We start from the raw sequence: 16,490 nt of genomic DNA, 5'->3' as shown, positions 1-16,490 counted from the left end.
CATTAAGTCATTTGGTTTTATAAAAAATGAGGATGAGCCATGTGTATATAAGAAGGTTAGTGATAGTGCTATCACTTTCCTTGTCTTATATGTGGATAATATTCTGTTAATAGGTAATGACACAGGTATGTTGATAACTGTAAAGGTATGGTTGTCAAATACATTCTCCATGAAAGACTTAGGGGAGGCAACCTATATTCTTGGGATTCGCATCTATAGAGATAGAGCAAAAAGAATAATTGGTTTATCCCAAAGTCTATACTTGGAAAAGGTGTTAAAGAGGTTTAACATGCTTGACTCCAAGAGAGGATTGTTACCAGTGAGACATGATATCCACCTTTCTAAAGAGATGTCTCAAAAGACACCTGAAGAAAGAGATAAAATGGCTAGGATTCCATATGCTTTGGTTATTGGAAGTTTGATGTATGCAACATTGTGTACTGGGCCGGATATCGTATATGCTGTTAGTTTGACTAGTAGGTATCAATCCAATCCAGGTTTGGAACACTGGATAGCTGTCAAGAATATCCTTAAGTACTTGAGAAGAACTATAGATTTATTCTTGATATATGGAGGTGGTAACTTGCAATTGGATGGTTATACTGATTCTGATTTCTAATCAGATATCGATGATAGAAAGTCTACATTTGGGTTTGTATTTATTTGTAATGGAGGCGCAGTTAGTTGGAAGAGTTCCAAACAGAGTATGACTACTGATTCCTCTACAGAAGTCGAGTATATTGCTGCATCAGATGCTGTAAAAGAAGTTGTTTGGATTTAAGGAACCCCAGTCTTACTAGAAATCCAAACACATAGAAAGGCACTATCACATTATCAGAGAGATAGTTGGGCAAGGCAATATAGCCATGCAGAAAATAGCATCAGCTGAAAAATTCCAGATGATCCATTCGCTAAGCTTTTGTCACAAGCACAGTTAGATCGACATCTTGAGAAGTGTTAGCAGTAACCCCTAGAGCATATCATTTAGTATGTATCTTGTACATATTTTTATTAATAGAAGGCTTTTCCACTTTTTCGTTTACATAATATATTTATGTGTAATAGAAAAGGTCCATTGATATTTTGTTAGAAATATTATTCTTAAGTTGTTAAGAATATGAGTGACATTATTTCTAGCACAAAGTATCATAAATAGGTTCACAATCGAGGATACTTCATAATAAGGACATGACTTATCCAGAAAGATTGTATTCATGTTTATTCCCAAGTTATTTATATGAGATATAAATAAGATGGAATGGTGAGTCTCATGCCATATGACAAACATGATATGTACTTATAAATGATAAGTAGGCCAAACTAGTGACACTTATGACAAGCACATGGAGTTTACTCTTGTCAATGTTCTGTCATAAATCATATCAGTGCATATAATCTTTAGACTTGAGATAGCACAGTTATCTTGTATATAAGTAGTTTGATTTGATACTGCTTTCATACTTGTACTGTGTATGGGTATATGGGCATGTGTTGGCTCCTACTAGTTATATATGGAGGTAGGTGTTGATCAAGATGGAATCTGTTCCTCTAAGTAAATAGAGATAAAATCCTATGTTCATTTAATTGTTCTTGATATTTCAAGTTCTTGGCCAGGACAGATAAATTTAATCAGAAAAGAGTTTTTGATGAGAAAATCTTTTTAATCAACAACTGGAATTAAAAGAGAACATAATATTCATAGCGAATGGAGTTTGACATAAACCATGACTCCAGCTTGAGTTGGGATTTTGTAACAGAGAGATTTCAGTGCATGGTAACATATGATTATAGGTTCATTTAAGGTAAACCTTATTACTAATTGGGTGGCCATGGCATGCTATGCTAGGTGTTAACCATGGTCTATGAGGTGCATAAAATGATTTAGAGAAATCATTTATGGTGAGAAAGAGTTCTGATGATATTAAGAGTTGATATCATATCTAATTGCCAATTAGTGATGAGCCGATGAGCCTAGTAAGTCACACACATACACAAGTTATCACCTAATTAAATATGATTTAATTAATTAATTAAAGAGTTTAATTGATTAATTAAATAGGTTTGGTTTGCAATTAGATTGCAAAGTCCCTAACACGACTTGAAACCAAATCTAGATTATTGGATGTATAGTATAAGTTAAATTTATATTTAAAGTGTTTAAATATGAATTTAATTAATGAGAAATTAATTAATAGAGATTAATTAATTAATTTATATTTGATATAAATTAATTAAAAGAAGAGAAATAATTATTTTGGGTTAAGAACTCAAAATTAAGGCACAGGGGCATTTTGGTCATTTCGCAATGTGACACGTGGCACCATGAGATTGTGACATATGGCATTACACATAAGCTTGCCAAATGTCTTTTAATCATGTAAGATGATTAAAATTAAGATTAAATATAGGTTTGACACTTGGCACAATGTGATTGGGTCTCTTAAACCTAGAGCTAATCAAAGGGTGACATATGGCAAGGGTTTAATGTGTTAACCTAGCTATATAAGTGTTGTTATGAGAAAATAAAATACAACCAGCAGCCACACTCCTTTGTCACGCCATTTTGAAGCTCTCCCTCTCTTCCTCTTCATCTCCATCAATCTCTTGAATTAAAAATACTAGAAATTGTTTTTAGTGTCTTGTTTACATCTCTAATCTCTTAAAAGGCAGAACTTGAATTTCTAATTAATAACAAAAGCTTTAGAAGCTGTTCAAGGGCTGCCATAGGTGTTCTTAGTGTGGACAAGCTAGAGGAACAACATTTGGTGTCCTGAAGACGAATCTCAAAGGCGAAAATACGCTGCTGTGCATCAAGAGGTTAGTGTAATCATTCTTGATTTAATCTAGGGTTCTAAAATTAATCTGATTAATTTTAAAATCTTAAATGGCAAATACAGATCCAAAAACATATTAAAAGAGTTTTAATATGTTGTTTATCATTGAAATCAAATAGTTAAAAATAAATCTTGCATGATGCATGTGACCCTTGGTGAAAATTTTGAATTCAATGGCATAAACTTGTGTTTTTCATGCTTCCGTTCCTTCAATTGGTATCAGAGCCACTATATTTTCCATTTAGATTGTTGATTATATGATTTAATTGTGTGTTTGGTCATGAGATGATTTTTCCATTGCTGGTTACAATGGATATGTGGCTGTATGCTTGAAGAACACCGTCAATGGTGCGCATGGTTTGGCTTCATGGGTGGTGCAAAGGTTTGCCTTTTTAATTTGCAATTGTTGTATGATCTAAAAGCTCATCCTATGTCTAATTAAATTGTTTAATTAGAATTTTAATCACCCAATTAAATTTTGATTCAAATCAGAATTTTAAAAAATTGTTTAAATGTGATTCAAATCTGAATTTTAAAAGTTGTTTGAATGTGATTCAAATATGAATTTTTGAAGTTGTTTGAATCATATTTAAATCTGATTTTTTTTTAAGTTGTTTGAATAATATTCAGATCTGAATTTTTAAAAATTGTTTGAATTTGATTCAAATCTAAATTTTTAAGGTTGTTTGAATGTGATTCAAATTTGAATTTTTAAATTTGTTTGAATGAGATTCAAATCTGAATTTTTAAATTTATTTGAATCATATTCAAATCTAAGAAGTATTACACATTTATGAGGATTTAACCCAAAATCGTTCAGAGTGGAAAAAGCGAATCTATATAGCCGACCCCAAATTTTTGGGATAAAGGCTTAGTTGAGTTGAGTTGAGTTGAGTTGAGTATATTCAAATCTAGATTTTTAAGTTGAATATGAGATATTCAATTTAATTTAAGTATGTATGTTTTATTTAATTATTAAATAGTGATATGCATGATGGATGATCATGGACTATAAAAGACCAATGTGATTGGATTTATTTCTTTTATGTTTCTTTGGGATTGTAAATTAATTAATTTATTTTAATTTATTTGGGCATGTATTATTCAGTTTGTAATAATTTTTTGTTGTAATTTCATTTATTTAAGTTTTTGTAAATTCACCTTGGTATGCTAAGGATTACTATGTAATATTGGATTGCAAGAAGTTCAAGGAGGTCAAGAGCATTAGTGGGACCAGTGGGCAGAATTCAAGATCAAGTGTTGATTATGTACTCCTTCAACAACTCTTGTAAAATGAATGAATGAAATGCACCTAGGAATGCCCTGATTCAATTCTTGGTGGCTCAGAATTGAATCCCTTAGAAAGTCCATGATGATACCATATTTACTGCTTATCCATGAATGCATGAGATGTATGGAAATGTATGCAATTATATGATATATGCATGCTAAATGGATAATGTGCAAAGTGAGACCTAAATAGTAATTAGGATGACCATAAAATTTTCCAAACAAATGATTAAGTTGCAAATACTATAATTAAAGTAATTATAACATGGGCCCTCCATTGGGGCAATTATTTTAAGAAATTTTAAATAGTTGCATAAGATGCAATTAATTTAAGAGATTTTCTTAAGAATAATTGTTAAGCATGAGATGTTATAAATATGTAAATGGTTTGGTGGCCAATATTGGATCTACCTGAGGACATTAAAATTATTTGCATAATTACTGGCTCAATGGGATCAACTTAACTAATGCAAGATAAGTCAATAATGGATGTAACTGAGATTTTGAGCATTAGGGGCTAGGTAAAGGATTGAACCTTACATGAGATGTGATGGGCAAGGAGTTGCTCACTTATAGTTTATTGTAATTCCAATAACGGATGTACCTGAGGATGATCAGTAGAATTATAAGGATTCAATCACCCACTAGAAATCCATCCAACTAGGATTTCCGTTTTCTACTTTGGAATTGTAGGATTCGCTAAGTTAGTGGGAGGACCAATTTGATTAAAAGACCATAATCATTTTGGTTAATTACTTGATACATTTACTAATTAATCTAGTTATTTTCTGTAATTAATTTTCTGATAATAATGAGCACAGAACAACCACCACCATCCAATATACTTGCAAGCATAATTGATCGCAATAGGTTGACAGGACCTAATCTCTATGATTGGCTAAGAAATTTGAAACTTATCTTGAATCTTGAACATATAGGATATGTTCAAGATTCAAATGTTCCTGGCCCCTTACCTCCAGAGGCCATTCAAGAGGAACATGAAACTTTGGACAAGTGAAAGGAGCATGATATGAGAGCTAAGTGTTACATGCTTGCTTCCATGAGTAATGAGTTACAGAAGCAGCATGAGAACATGCAGAGTGCGAGTGAGATCCTCCTTCACCTACAAGAGTTGTATGGTGAGCACAGTAGGAATGCTAGGTATGAGATATGTAGGCAGCTGTTCTACATGAGGATGTCTGAGGGACAGAATGTTGGGGATCATGTCCACAAGATGATTCGGCTGATTGAGCAGTTGGAACATCTTGACTTCAACTTGGATTTCAAACTACAGACGGATTTGATCCTTCAGTCCCTTCCTGAGTCTTTTGGGAATTTTGTGACAAATTTCCATATGACTAAACAGGAATGCACCTTGGCTGGTTTACTCAACATGCTGGTTATTGCCCAAAAGAATATGTTGGGCAATAAAAGAAAAGAGGTAGCTTTGATTGCATCTTCTTCAACTGGAAAGTCCAACAAGAAGAAGGGCCATAAGAAAAAGAAACCTCAGATTCTTAGTCCTTCCAAGAAGATAGCCAAACAGAAAAATATATATCAAAGTTGACAAAGGTAAAGGAAAGTGTTTCCACTATCAGCAGAAAAGTGTTTCCACTGCCAGCAAGAAAGTGTTTCCATTGTCCAGAGTATAGCAATATAAAAGAATGCAATGCCATGATGAAAATCAACTCAAAAATTCAAAATATATTTGGCACTTAAGGTTATGTCATGTTGCTGAAGATATGATTGCAAAATTGGAGAAAATGGGGATTCTATCCTCATTGGGCTCTGAGCCTACTCCAACTTGTGAATCTTGCCTTTAGGGCAAAATGACTAGATCACCCTTTGTTGGACAAGGGCTAAGAGCTAAAAATATTTTGGAGCTAATACGTAGTAATGTATGTGGTCCATTTAAAGAAATGGCTAGAGGGGGCTTTCATTATTTTATTACCTTTACTGATGATAAATCAAGGTTTGGGTATTTGTATTTGATGAAATACAAACTTGAATCCTTTGAAAAGTTCAAAGAATTTAAATCTGAAGTAGAAAATCAAAGAGGAAAGAGTATTAAAGCTCTTCGATCAGGTCATGGTAGTGAATATTTGAGTACTGAATTTGATGAATACTTGAGAGAGCACAGCATTGTTTCCCAGCTGACTCCTCCAGGAACGCCACAACTAAATGGTGTATCTGAAAGGAGAAATCGTACCTTATTGGATATGGTACGTAGTATGATGAGCTATACTGATATGCCAATCTCCTTTTGGGGAATTGCATTAGAATCAGCTTTGTATATTCTGAATAGGATTCCATCAAAATCAGTTTCTTCCACTCCTTATGAGATATGGCATGAAAGAAAGCCAAGTCTTAAGCATGTTAAGATTTGGGGTTGTCCAGCTTATGTCAAAAAGCTGAACACTGATAAATTGGAAACCAGATCAGAAAAAGTTCAATTTGTTAGATATCCAAAAGATAGTTTTGGATATTATTTTTATTTGCCTACTTCATAAAAGGTTGTGATAAGTAGAGATGCCACATTTCTTGAACAACAGTTTGTTCAAGAAGGTGGCAAAGGAAGGCAAATAGAGTTAGAATTGGAGAATTCTGACCAACCAACAGATCAGATGGATATAGATCCATCTAGTCAACCTACACCCATTGATGAGACATCTACAGTTGTTCCTCGTAGAACAACTAGGGTATCTCACCCACCAGTGAGATATGGTTTCCTTCATGAAGAAGAACAAGAGTTATCTACTCATGAAGAATTAGATCATGGAGATGATCCACTTACCTATAAAGAAGCTATATCAGATATAGACTCTTCAAAATGGATTGATGCTATGAAATCTGAAATTGATTCCATGTATAAGAATCAAGTTTGGGATCTTGTTGACCCACCTGAAGGTATTGTACCTATAAGGAACAAATGGGTTTTCAAGAAGAAAATTGGTTCTGATGGAAAGGTAGAGACCTATAAGGCAAGGCTAGTAGCGAAAGGGTTTCGCCAAAGGCAAGGAATCGACTATGAGGAGACTTTCTCGCCTGTTGCCATGCTTAAATCAATTAGGATTCTATTAGCAATAGCTGCATACTATGATTATGAGATTTGGAAAATGGATGTCAAAACAGCTTTTCTCAATTGATACATTGAAGAAAACATTTTCATGTAACAACCTAGGGGTTTTGAATCCCAAGATGGTTCTAAGGTATGCAAGCTAAAGCGATCCATTTATGGGTTGAAACAAGCTTCGAGGAGTTGGAACATCCATTTTTATGAAGCCATTAAATCCTTTGGTTTTATCAAAAATGAGGATGAGCCATGTGTATATAAGAAGGTTAGTGACAGTGCTATCACTTTCCTTGTCTTATATGTGGATGACATACTGTTAATGGGTAAGGACACAGGTATGTTGACAACTATAAAGATATGGTTGTCAAATACATTCTCCATGAAAGACTTAGGGGAGGCAACCTATATTCTTGGGATTCGCATCTATAGAGATAGAGCGAAAAGAATAATTGGTTTATCCCAAAGTCTATACTTGGAAAAGGTGTTAAAGAGGTTTAAAATGCTTGATTCCAAGAGAGGATTGTTACCAGTGAGACATGGTATCCATCTTTCTAAAGAGATTTCTCCAAAGACACCTGAAGAAAGAGATAAAATAGCCAGGATTCCATATGCTTCAGCTATTAGAAGTTTAATGTATGCAATGTTGTGTATTAGGCCGGATATCGCATATGTTGTTAGTTTGACTAGCAGGTATCAATCCAATCCAGGTTTGGAACACTGGATAGCTGTCAAGAATATCCTTAAGTGCTTGAGAAGAACTAAGGATTTATTCTTGATCTATGGAGGTGAAGACTTGCAATTGGATGGTTATACTAATTCTGATTTCCAATCAGATATTGATGATAGAAAGTCTATATCTGGATATGTGTTCATTTGTAATGGAGGTGCAGTCAGTTGGAAGAGTTCTAAACAGAGCACGACTGCATATTCCACTACAGAGGCTGAGTATATTGCTGCATTAGATGCTGCAAAGGAAGCTGTTTGGATAAAGAAGTTCGTGACAGAACTTGCAATAGTTCCTTCGATTGAGTCAGCAGTTCCACTACACTGTGACAACAATGGAGCAGTCATACAGGCTAAGGAACCAAGGTCTCACTAAAAATCCAAATACATAGAAAGGCGCTACCACATTATCAGAGAAATAGTTGGGCGAGGCGATGTAGCCATGCAGAAAATAGCATCAGCGGAAAATCCAGCTGATCCATTCAGTAAGCCTATGTCACAGACTCAGCTAGACCGACATCTTGAGAAGATAGGTCTAAGATATTGTAATGAATGGCTCTAGTGCTAGTGGGAGATTGTTAGTAGTATGCCCTAGAGCATATCATTTAGTATGTATCTTGTACATATTTTTATTAATAGAAGGCTTTTCCACTTTTCTGTTTACATAATATATTTATGTGTAATAGAAAAGGTCCATTGATATTTTGTTAGAAATATTATTCTTAAGTTGTTAAGAATATGAGTGACATTATTTCTAATACAAAGTATCATAAATAGGTTCACAATCAAGGATACTTCATAATAAGGACATGACTTATCCAGAAAGATTGTATTCATGTTTGTTCCCAAGTTATTTATATGAGATATAAATAAGATGGAATGGTGAGTCTCATGCCATATGACAAACATGATATGTACTTAAAAATGATAAGTAGGCCGAACCAGTGACACTTATGACAAGCACATGGAGTTTACTCTTATTAATGTTTTGTCATAAATCATATCAGTGCATATAATCTTTACACCTGAGATAGCATAGTTATCTTGTATATAGGTAGTTTGAGTTTGATACTGCTTTCATACTTGTACTGTGTATGGGTATATGGGCATGTGTTGGCTCCTACTAGTTATATATGGAGGTAGGTGTTGATCAAGATGGAATCAGTTCCTCTAAGTAAATAGAGATAAAATCCGATGTTCATTTAATTGTTCTTGATGTTTCAAGTTCCTGGTTAGGATAGATAGATTTAATCAGAAAAGAGTTTCTGATGAGAAAATCTTTTTAATCAAGAACTGGAATTAAAAGATAACATAATATTCATAGCAAATGGAGTTTCACATAAACCATGACTCAAATTGAGTTGGGATTTTGTAATGTAGAGATTCCAGTGCATAGTAACATATGATTATAGGTTCATTTAAGGTAAACCTTATTACTAATTGGGTGGCCATGGCATGCTATGCTAGGTGTTAACCATGGTCTATGAGGTGCATAAAATGATTTAGGGAAATCATTTATGGTAAGAAAGAGTTCTGATGATATTAAGAGTTGATATCATATCTCATTGCCAATTAGTGATGAGCTTAGTAAGTCACACACATACACAAGTTATCACCTAATTAAATATGATTTAATTAATTAATTAAAGAGTTTAATTGATTAATTAAATATGTTTGGTTTGCAATTAGATTGCAAAGTCCCTAGCATGACTTGAAACCAAATCTAGATTATTGGACGTATAGTATAAGTTAAATTTATATTTAAAGTGTTTAAATATGAATTTAATTAATGAGAAATTAATTAATAGAGATTAATTAATTAATTTATATTTGATATAAATTAATTAAAAGAAGAGAAATAATTATTTTGGGTTAAGAACTCAAAATTAAGGCACAGGGGCATTTTGGTCATTTCGTAGTGTGACACGTGGCACCATGAGATGTGACACATGGCATTACACATAAGCTTGCCAAATGTCTTTTAATCATGTAAGATGATTAAAATTAAGATTAAATATAGGTTTGACACTTAGCACAATGTGATTAGGTCACTTAAACCTAGAGCTAATCAAGGAGTGACATGTGCCAAGGGTTTAATGTGTTAACCTAGCTATATAAGTGTTGTTATGAGAAAATAAAATACAACCAGCAGCCACACTTCTTTGTCATGCCATTTTGAAGCTCTCCCTCTCTTCCTCTTTATCTCTCATCAATTCAAAGAGATTAGCCATCAATCTCTTGAATTAAAAATACTAGAAATTGTTTCTAGTGTCCTGTTTACATCTCTAATATGTTAAAAGGCAGAACTTGAATTTCTAATTAATAGAAAAAGCTTTAGAAGCTGTTTAAGGGCTGCCATAGGTGTTCTTGGTGTGGACAAACTAGAGGAACAACATTTGGTGTCCTGAAGACGAATCTCAAAGGCGTAAATATGCTGCAGTGCATCAAGAGGTTAGTGTAATCATTCTTGATTTAATCTAGGGTTCTAAAATTAATCTGATTAATTTTAAAATCTTAAATGGCAAATACAGATCCAAAAACATATTAAAAGAGCTTTAATATATTGTTTATCATTGAAATTAAATAGTTAAAAATAAATCTTGCATGACGCATGTGACCCTTGGTGAAAATTTTGAATTCAATGGCATAAACTTGTGTTTTTCATGCTTCCGTTCCTTCAAGAAGATGGGTCGAAGATATTGTAATGAATGGCTCTAGTGCTAGTGGGAGATTGTTAGTAGTATACCCTAGAGCATATTATTTAGTATGTATCTTGTATATATTTTATTAATAAAAGGCATTTTCACTTTTCCGTTTACATAATATATTTATGTGTAATAGAAAAGGTCCATTGATATTTTGTTAGAAATTCTATTCTTAAGTTATTAAGAATAGACAGTATTTTTAGCACAAAGTATCATAAATTGGTTCACAATCGAGGATACTTCACAATAAGGACATGACTTATCCAAAAAGGTTGTAATCATGTTTGTTCCCAAGTTATTTATATGAGATGTAAATAAGATGGAATGGTGAGTCTCATGCCATATAACAAACATGATAGGCACTTATACATGATAAGTAGGCCGAACCAGTGACATTTATGACAAGCACATGGAGTTTACTCTTGTAATATATTGTCATAAATCATATAAGTGCATATAATCTTTAGACCTGAGATAGCATAGTTATCTTGTATATAAGTGGTTTGAGTTTGATACTGCTTTCATACTTGTACTGTGTATGGGTATATGGGTATGTGTTAGCTCGTACTAGTTATATATGGAAGTAGGTGTTGATCAAGATGGAATCTGTTCCTCTAAGTAAATAGGGATAAAATCCTATATTCATTTAATTGTTCTTGATGTTTCAAGTTCCTGGCGAGGACAGATAAATTTAATCAGAAAAGAGTTTCTGATGAGAAAATCTTTTAATCAAGAACTAGAATTGTCACACCTTACCCCTCTGTAAGGCATAACATGATCCCGTAGAATACCTAATGAACTACCGAACTTCACCTACCGATAACTCATTAAGTACCCTACAAGGGATTTTAAACAATTTATATATATATCATTACAAAAATTTACATTAGGAAAATCCAAACTAAAATTTATTACAAACTTTATACAAACTGCTCAAGACCAGTTTCACATGTCCATACCTTTACATACATTACATGTAACACCCCTATGTTTGGTAATGCGTTCTATTGTTCCGGTGACCAGTGTTGTTCTGACAGCTAGAATGCCTAGAACTACACTTCGATATGAGTGAGGAGACATAAAATAATGAAATACAAGAAAATAAAATACAAGAAAAACAAAGAAAAAATAATAGCAAAGAAATGTAACCAAGTTAAGCGAGCCGAGAACCCTAGAGATGGGTGATCGCACCGGGAAGTCACAGTGTGGACCGTTGACTAGCTCTGGACCGCTGGGAACCCTGAAAAATATTTTTAGGACTTAAAGAGACATCAATTGAAGTATAAATACCATAAGAAATATTAAATAAAAATTAATTAATTAGTACAAAGAAAAGTGAGAAATCGAAAAACGGACAAAACCCGGTGTTACCGAAAAATCGGGAATGCAACCCGAACAGGGGCATTGTGGTCATTTGACATCCCGAGTTGTCTTTTGACCTAAATGTCCATTGAAAATACATGATATTATATTTGGAAAATGTCATGAAAAATTAAATTAGTGGTACCTAATGTAAATAGCAAAAATGGGGTTCAAATTGAGTAAATAACACTTTAAAACATATTAAATCATTATTTAGGGTGAGTGGAGCACTATGGATAAAATTAGACATTAAGTGGGCAGGTGTAAACCCATTAAACACTTCATCATCTTCATTCCTCCTTCCATGCCGAAATGAAGAGCTTGAAAATCCTCCATGGCCGATTTGCTTGAAACTTCTTAATCTCCATCATTTCCACCTCCACACACCAAAGTCATTTCACCAATTTTGATCCCCACCTCACAAGGAAGAAGTAGATACTAAAGTCAAGGGAGTTTGGTGAAGATTTAACAAGCCTCATCAATAGGTAAGTTTGTATTTTTGATTTTTGTTTTACTAAAGTTTGTAAGGATGTTATGGGTATTTGATTTATGGAGAGATTTTTGAGGTTTGATGTTTAAAGGGGGATGTGTACTTTTGGTAGCCATGGAAACTCCTTGAAGACAGTTTATTTTTGCTTGTAGATGGTGGATTAAAGAATTGATTAAATGTTTATGTGTGTAGGAAATTATTTGGGTGATGTATACTTAGTATATGTGAATGTGTATTTGAAATTTAAAGCTTGGGACTTAATGGAATGTAAATGCATGAATCGACAGCCTGGTTTGGTGAACCATAAGATTGTTATTTTATGTTTGCATTATGGTATAATAATGTTGAATTGTGATAGTTGTTATGGCAGCTTGGGTATATGTGTGATGGTATGAGGTTGGACATGTAAATGAGCATGAATAGGTGGTTAAATTGTTGTAATTGAGTTTGACAAATTCTGCACTTTATGGTGTATGTTGAATGTGATTATAAGCTGCCAAAATGATCAACAATATGTGGTAAAATATGTTTAGGTTATGGTACAAACCAGAATGAGCATGAATGTGAAGTTTGGTAAGTGTTAAAGGTGACCTTTGATGAGTATGAACAAAATACAATAGGGTAGTTTGTGTTTTGGGCTTAGAACCTTAAGTGTGTGGCTCCAATTGGTATGAGACCAATTGGAGGTGAAACTAGGCACAAAATGTGCCAACTTTCATGAAGGAAGCTTGCCAAAATTCTGCTTGTAAGGTAACTTGAAAAATGACCAAATCCGGATTAGTGCAATTAGGGACTGAAAATTGACCATTTGGGTAGCAATTAGTGTTTAGGCCATAACTCACTCAAAACAGGTCCAATTGACCTGAAATTTTGACCATGAATAGTTAAGACCTATATCTACAAGTCTTATGAAGACACCAAAGCCCAAAAATGACCATAAGCAAGTCAAGCACAAGTTCGGGTCGAAAAACTGGCCGAACCAAAATTGACCTAAAATGACCTAAAGTGACCAATTTTGATGCATTTTGACCAGCAATAGTAAAATGACCAAAACATGGTCTACATAACTCAGAATAACTTGAAATTTTGCCCCGCATTCAATAAGACATACGTCTACAAGTTTGTAGTTTTGACCGAAACCCGAAAATCGAGGGAACTAGGTCGTCTGGCTAGATCAAACTAGTATCCCGGAATCTAGCAAATTGCAAGAAAATGCAAGATACATGGAAATGAGTTTGGTAACATGTACCAACCCTAAAAGACTATTGAATGTGACATATTAGTAACATTAAAACCTAATTTACCTAGAATGCATCAAGGGTCAACATATTAGGTTGACTAAGCAAATAATAGAATTCAGTGAATTAATTATCAAGCATTATCGTTAGAGATAGTTTAAATGAGTACTGAAACACCTCAAATTGTGTTTCTCAGTTAGCAAAGACTCAGGGAAAGGGAAGGAAACACTGAGTCAAGGCCAGGAGACAGTTATCAGAGGTTTGTGCACAACAATTATTTCTTTTGAATTTTTCAATTGAAATAAATTATGACTATTTGTATATTATTGTTTTCAATTATGGAAATGTGTTTGAATGGATACTTATTACTTGAAAAGCATTGTAAATGGCTTGAAACTGCGAAAAAATTAATTTAGTGTGATTTGTGAAAATTGAAGTTAATTATGAATTGTGTTGCCTTTTTGTGAATGAAATTATGACTTTGGAAATTTATTGGATTCTCACGAATCATTTGAATAAAATGTTTGGAATTAATTTTGTGTTCACACTTAGCATGACAGTATCACATCATTCCTTCTCCATTTATGAGGTTGTGATCATTTATTTTTCTCCCTCTCTAGTTTACCAGTTGAGGTTGTAGATCGGATGAGTACTCATTATATAGCTAGTGTCACACCCTACCCCTCTGTAAGGCATAACATGATCCTGTAGTATACCTAATGAATTACTAACACCATCTACTGATAACCCATTAAACACACTACAAGGGATTTTAAAAACTTTTCTTACTTCTTTTATAGTGGTGAGCACTATTTACAGGTGTTAAAAACATTTTTGAACTGAAGTGATAGAACTAACACATTTGAATTATTTAGAATTTCTGTAAAAATTTTGGCAGAGTGCCATCTATATTTTGGATAAAACAGTTCTTCAGAAAAACCTGTAAAAAGCACTTCAATATATATTTTCAAATCTCAACTCCAAAATGTTTCTCAACACAACATATTTCTCAACTCAAATCCATAGTAATTTTTCAAAGACTGAGATACAAGAAATATAATACAATTTTTACAAGTCAAAATAACTCATAATTTATTTTACAACTTTAAAGTACAATTTTATTTTACAACTGCTCAAAACCAAGAACAATATATACATATAGTGAACATACATTACAGTACAAAATGCAAAATGTGGTATACTCAATATACCTGATGATCTCTCAATGTAGTACTAGCGTTCTAGTCACGCTGCCTGTCATCTACTGCGACAATGAAAAGCTATCACGAGTAAAATTTACTCAGTGTTGCACAATAACAATTTGAAATGCGATATATAAATCTTTTATTGGCAGTTCACAAATCAAATGATTCACAATTTACAAAATTCACCTAACACAAATTTGATCAAGTAATTGAATAATACCGTTTGCAAATCAATAACACAATTCGATCAAATAACTGAATAATACAATGTTGCCAATCGATAACATAATTTAGGCCATGACACAATTTTTCCACACATGCCGTGTTGTACACCACGACAAGACACACTCACCCCAATAATCGAAATCAATGAGGGAGGAAGCTAGCTATATAATGAGTACTCATCCACACTCACCTTAGACTGGGAAGTCAAAGAGGGAGGAACATAATCACACTCACCCCTGACTGATAAGTCAAAGAGGGAGGAATATATCACACTCACCCCATAAATGGAGGAGGAACATAATGTGATGTCATGCCAAGTGTGAATCAAAACAATTTCAAATCACAATATTTCATACAAACCACAAATCACATTTTATCTCAAAATTTCCATTTGCAAAGTTGGCAACACAATAATTTCCAAATAGTATTCCCAAAACCAAAGTAATCAAAAATTATTCATAACTCATTTCTCCAAATAAATTTGCTAGTAAAAGCAATAAATATCAAAATTATTATGCACAAACACAATTTAAAACAATAACATATAAATAATCGTAATTTATTTCAATTGAAAAATTCAAAAGAAATACTTATTGTGCACAAACACAATTTACAATAATAACATAGAAATAATCATAATTTATTTCAATTGAAAAATTCAAAAGAAATACTTATTATGCACAAACACAATTTAAAACAATAACATATAAATAATCGTAATTTATTTCAATTGAAAAATTCAAAAGAAATACTTATTGTGCACAAACACAATTTAAAACAATACAAATAATCATAATTTATTCCAATTGAAAAATTCAAAAGAATTAATTATTGTGCACAAACATAATTTAAAACAATAATGTACAATAGTCATAATTCATTTCAATTGAAAAATTCAAAAGAAATAGCCGTTGTGCACAAACCTCTGATAACTGTCTCTTGGCTCTGACTCAGTGTTTCCTTCCTCCTCGAAGTCTTTGCTAACTGATAAACACAATTTGAAGTGTTTCAGTACTCATTTAAACTGTCTCTAACGATAATGCTTGATAATTAATTCACTGAATTCATTTATTTGCTTAGTCAACCTAATATATTGACCCTCGATGCGTTTTAGGTAAATTAGGTTTTAACGTTACTAATATGTCACATTCGATAGTCTTCTAAGGTTGGTACATGTTACCAAGTTCATTTCCGTATCTTGCATTTTTGCAATTTGTTTGGATTAGGATACTAGTTTGACCTAGCCGGACGACCTAGTTCCCTCGGTTTTCAGGTTTCGGTCAAAACTACAAACTTGTAGATCTATGTCTTATTGCACGCGGGGCAAAATTTCAGGTCATTCTGA

Source organism: Hevea brasiliensis, unplaced genomic scaffold, assembly GCF_030052815.1.
Source record: "Hevea brasiliensis isolate MT/VB/25A 57/8 unplaced genomic scaffold, ASM3005281v1 Scaf18, whole genome shotgun sequence".
Taxonomy (NCBI): domain Eukaryota; kingdom Viridiplantae; phylum Streptophyta; class Magnoliopsida; order Malpighiales; family Euphorbiaceae; genus Hevea; species Hevea brasiliensis.
The sequence above is the reverse complement of the archived record's forward strand: the minus strand, read 5'-3'. Positions refer to the sequence as shown.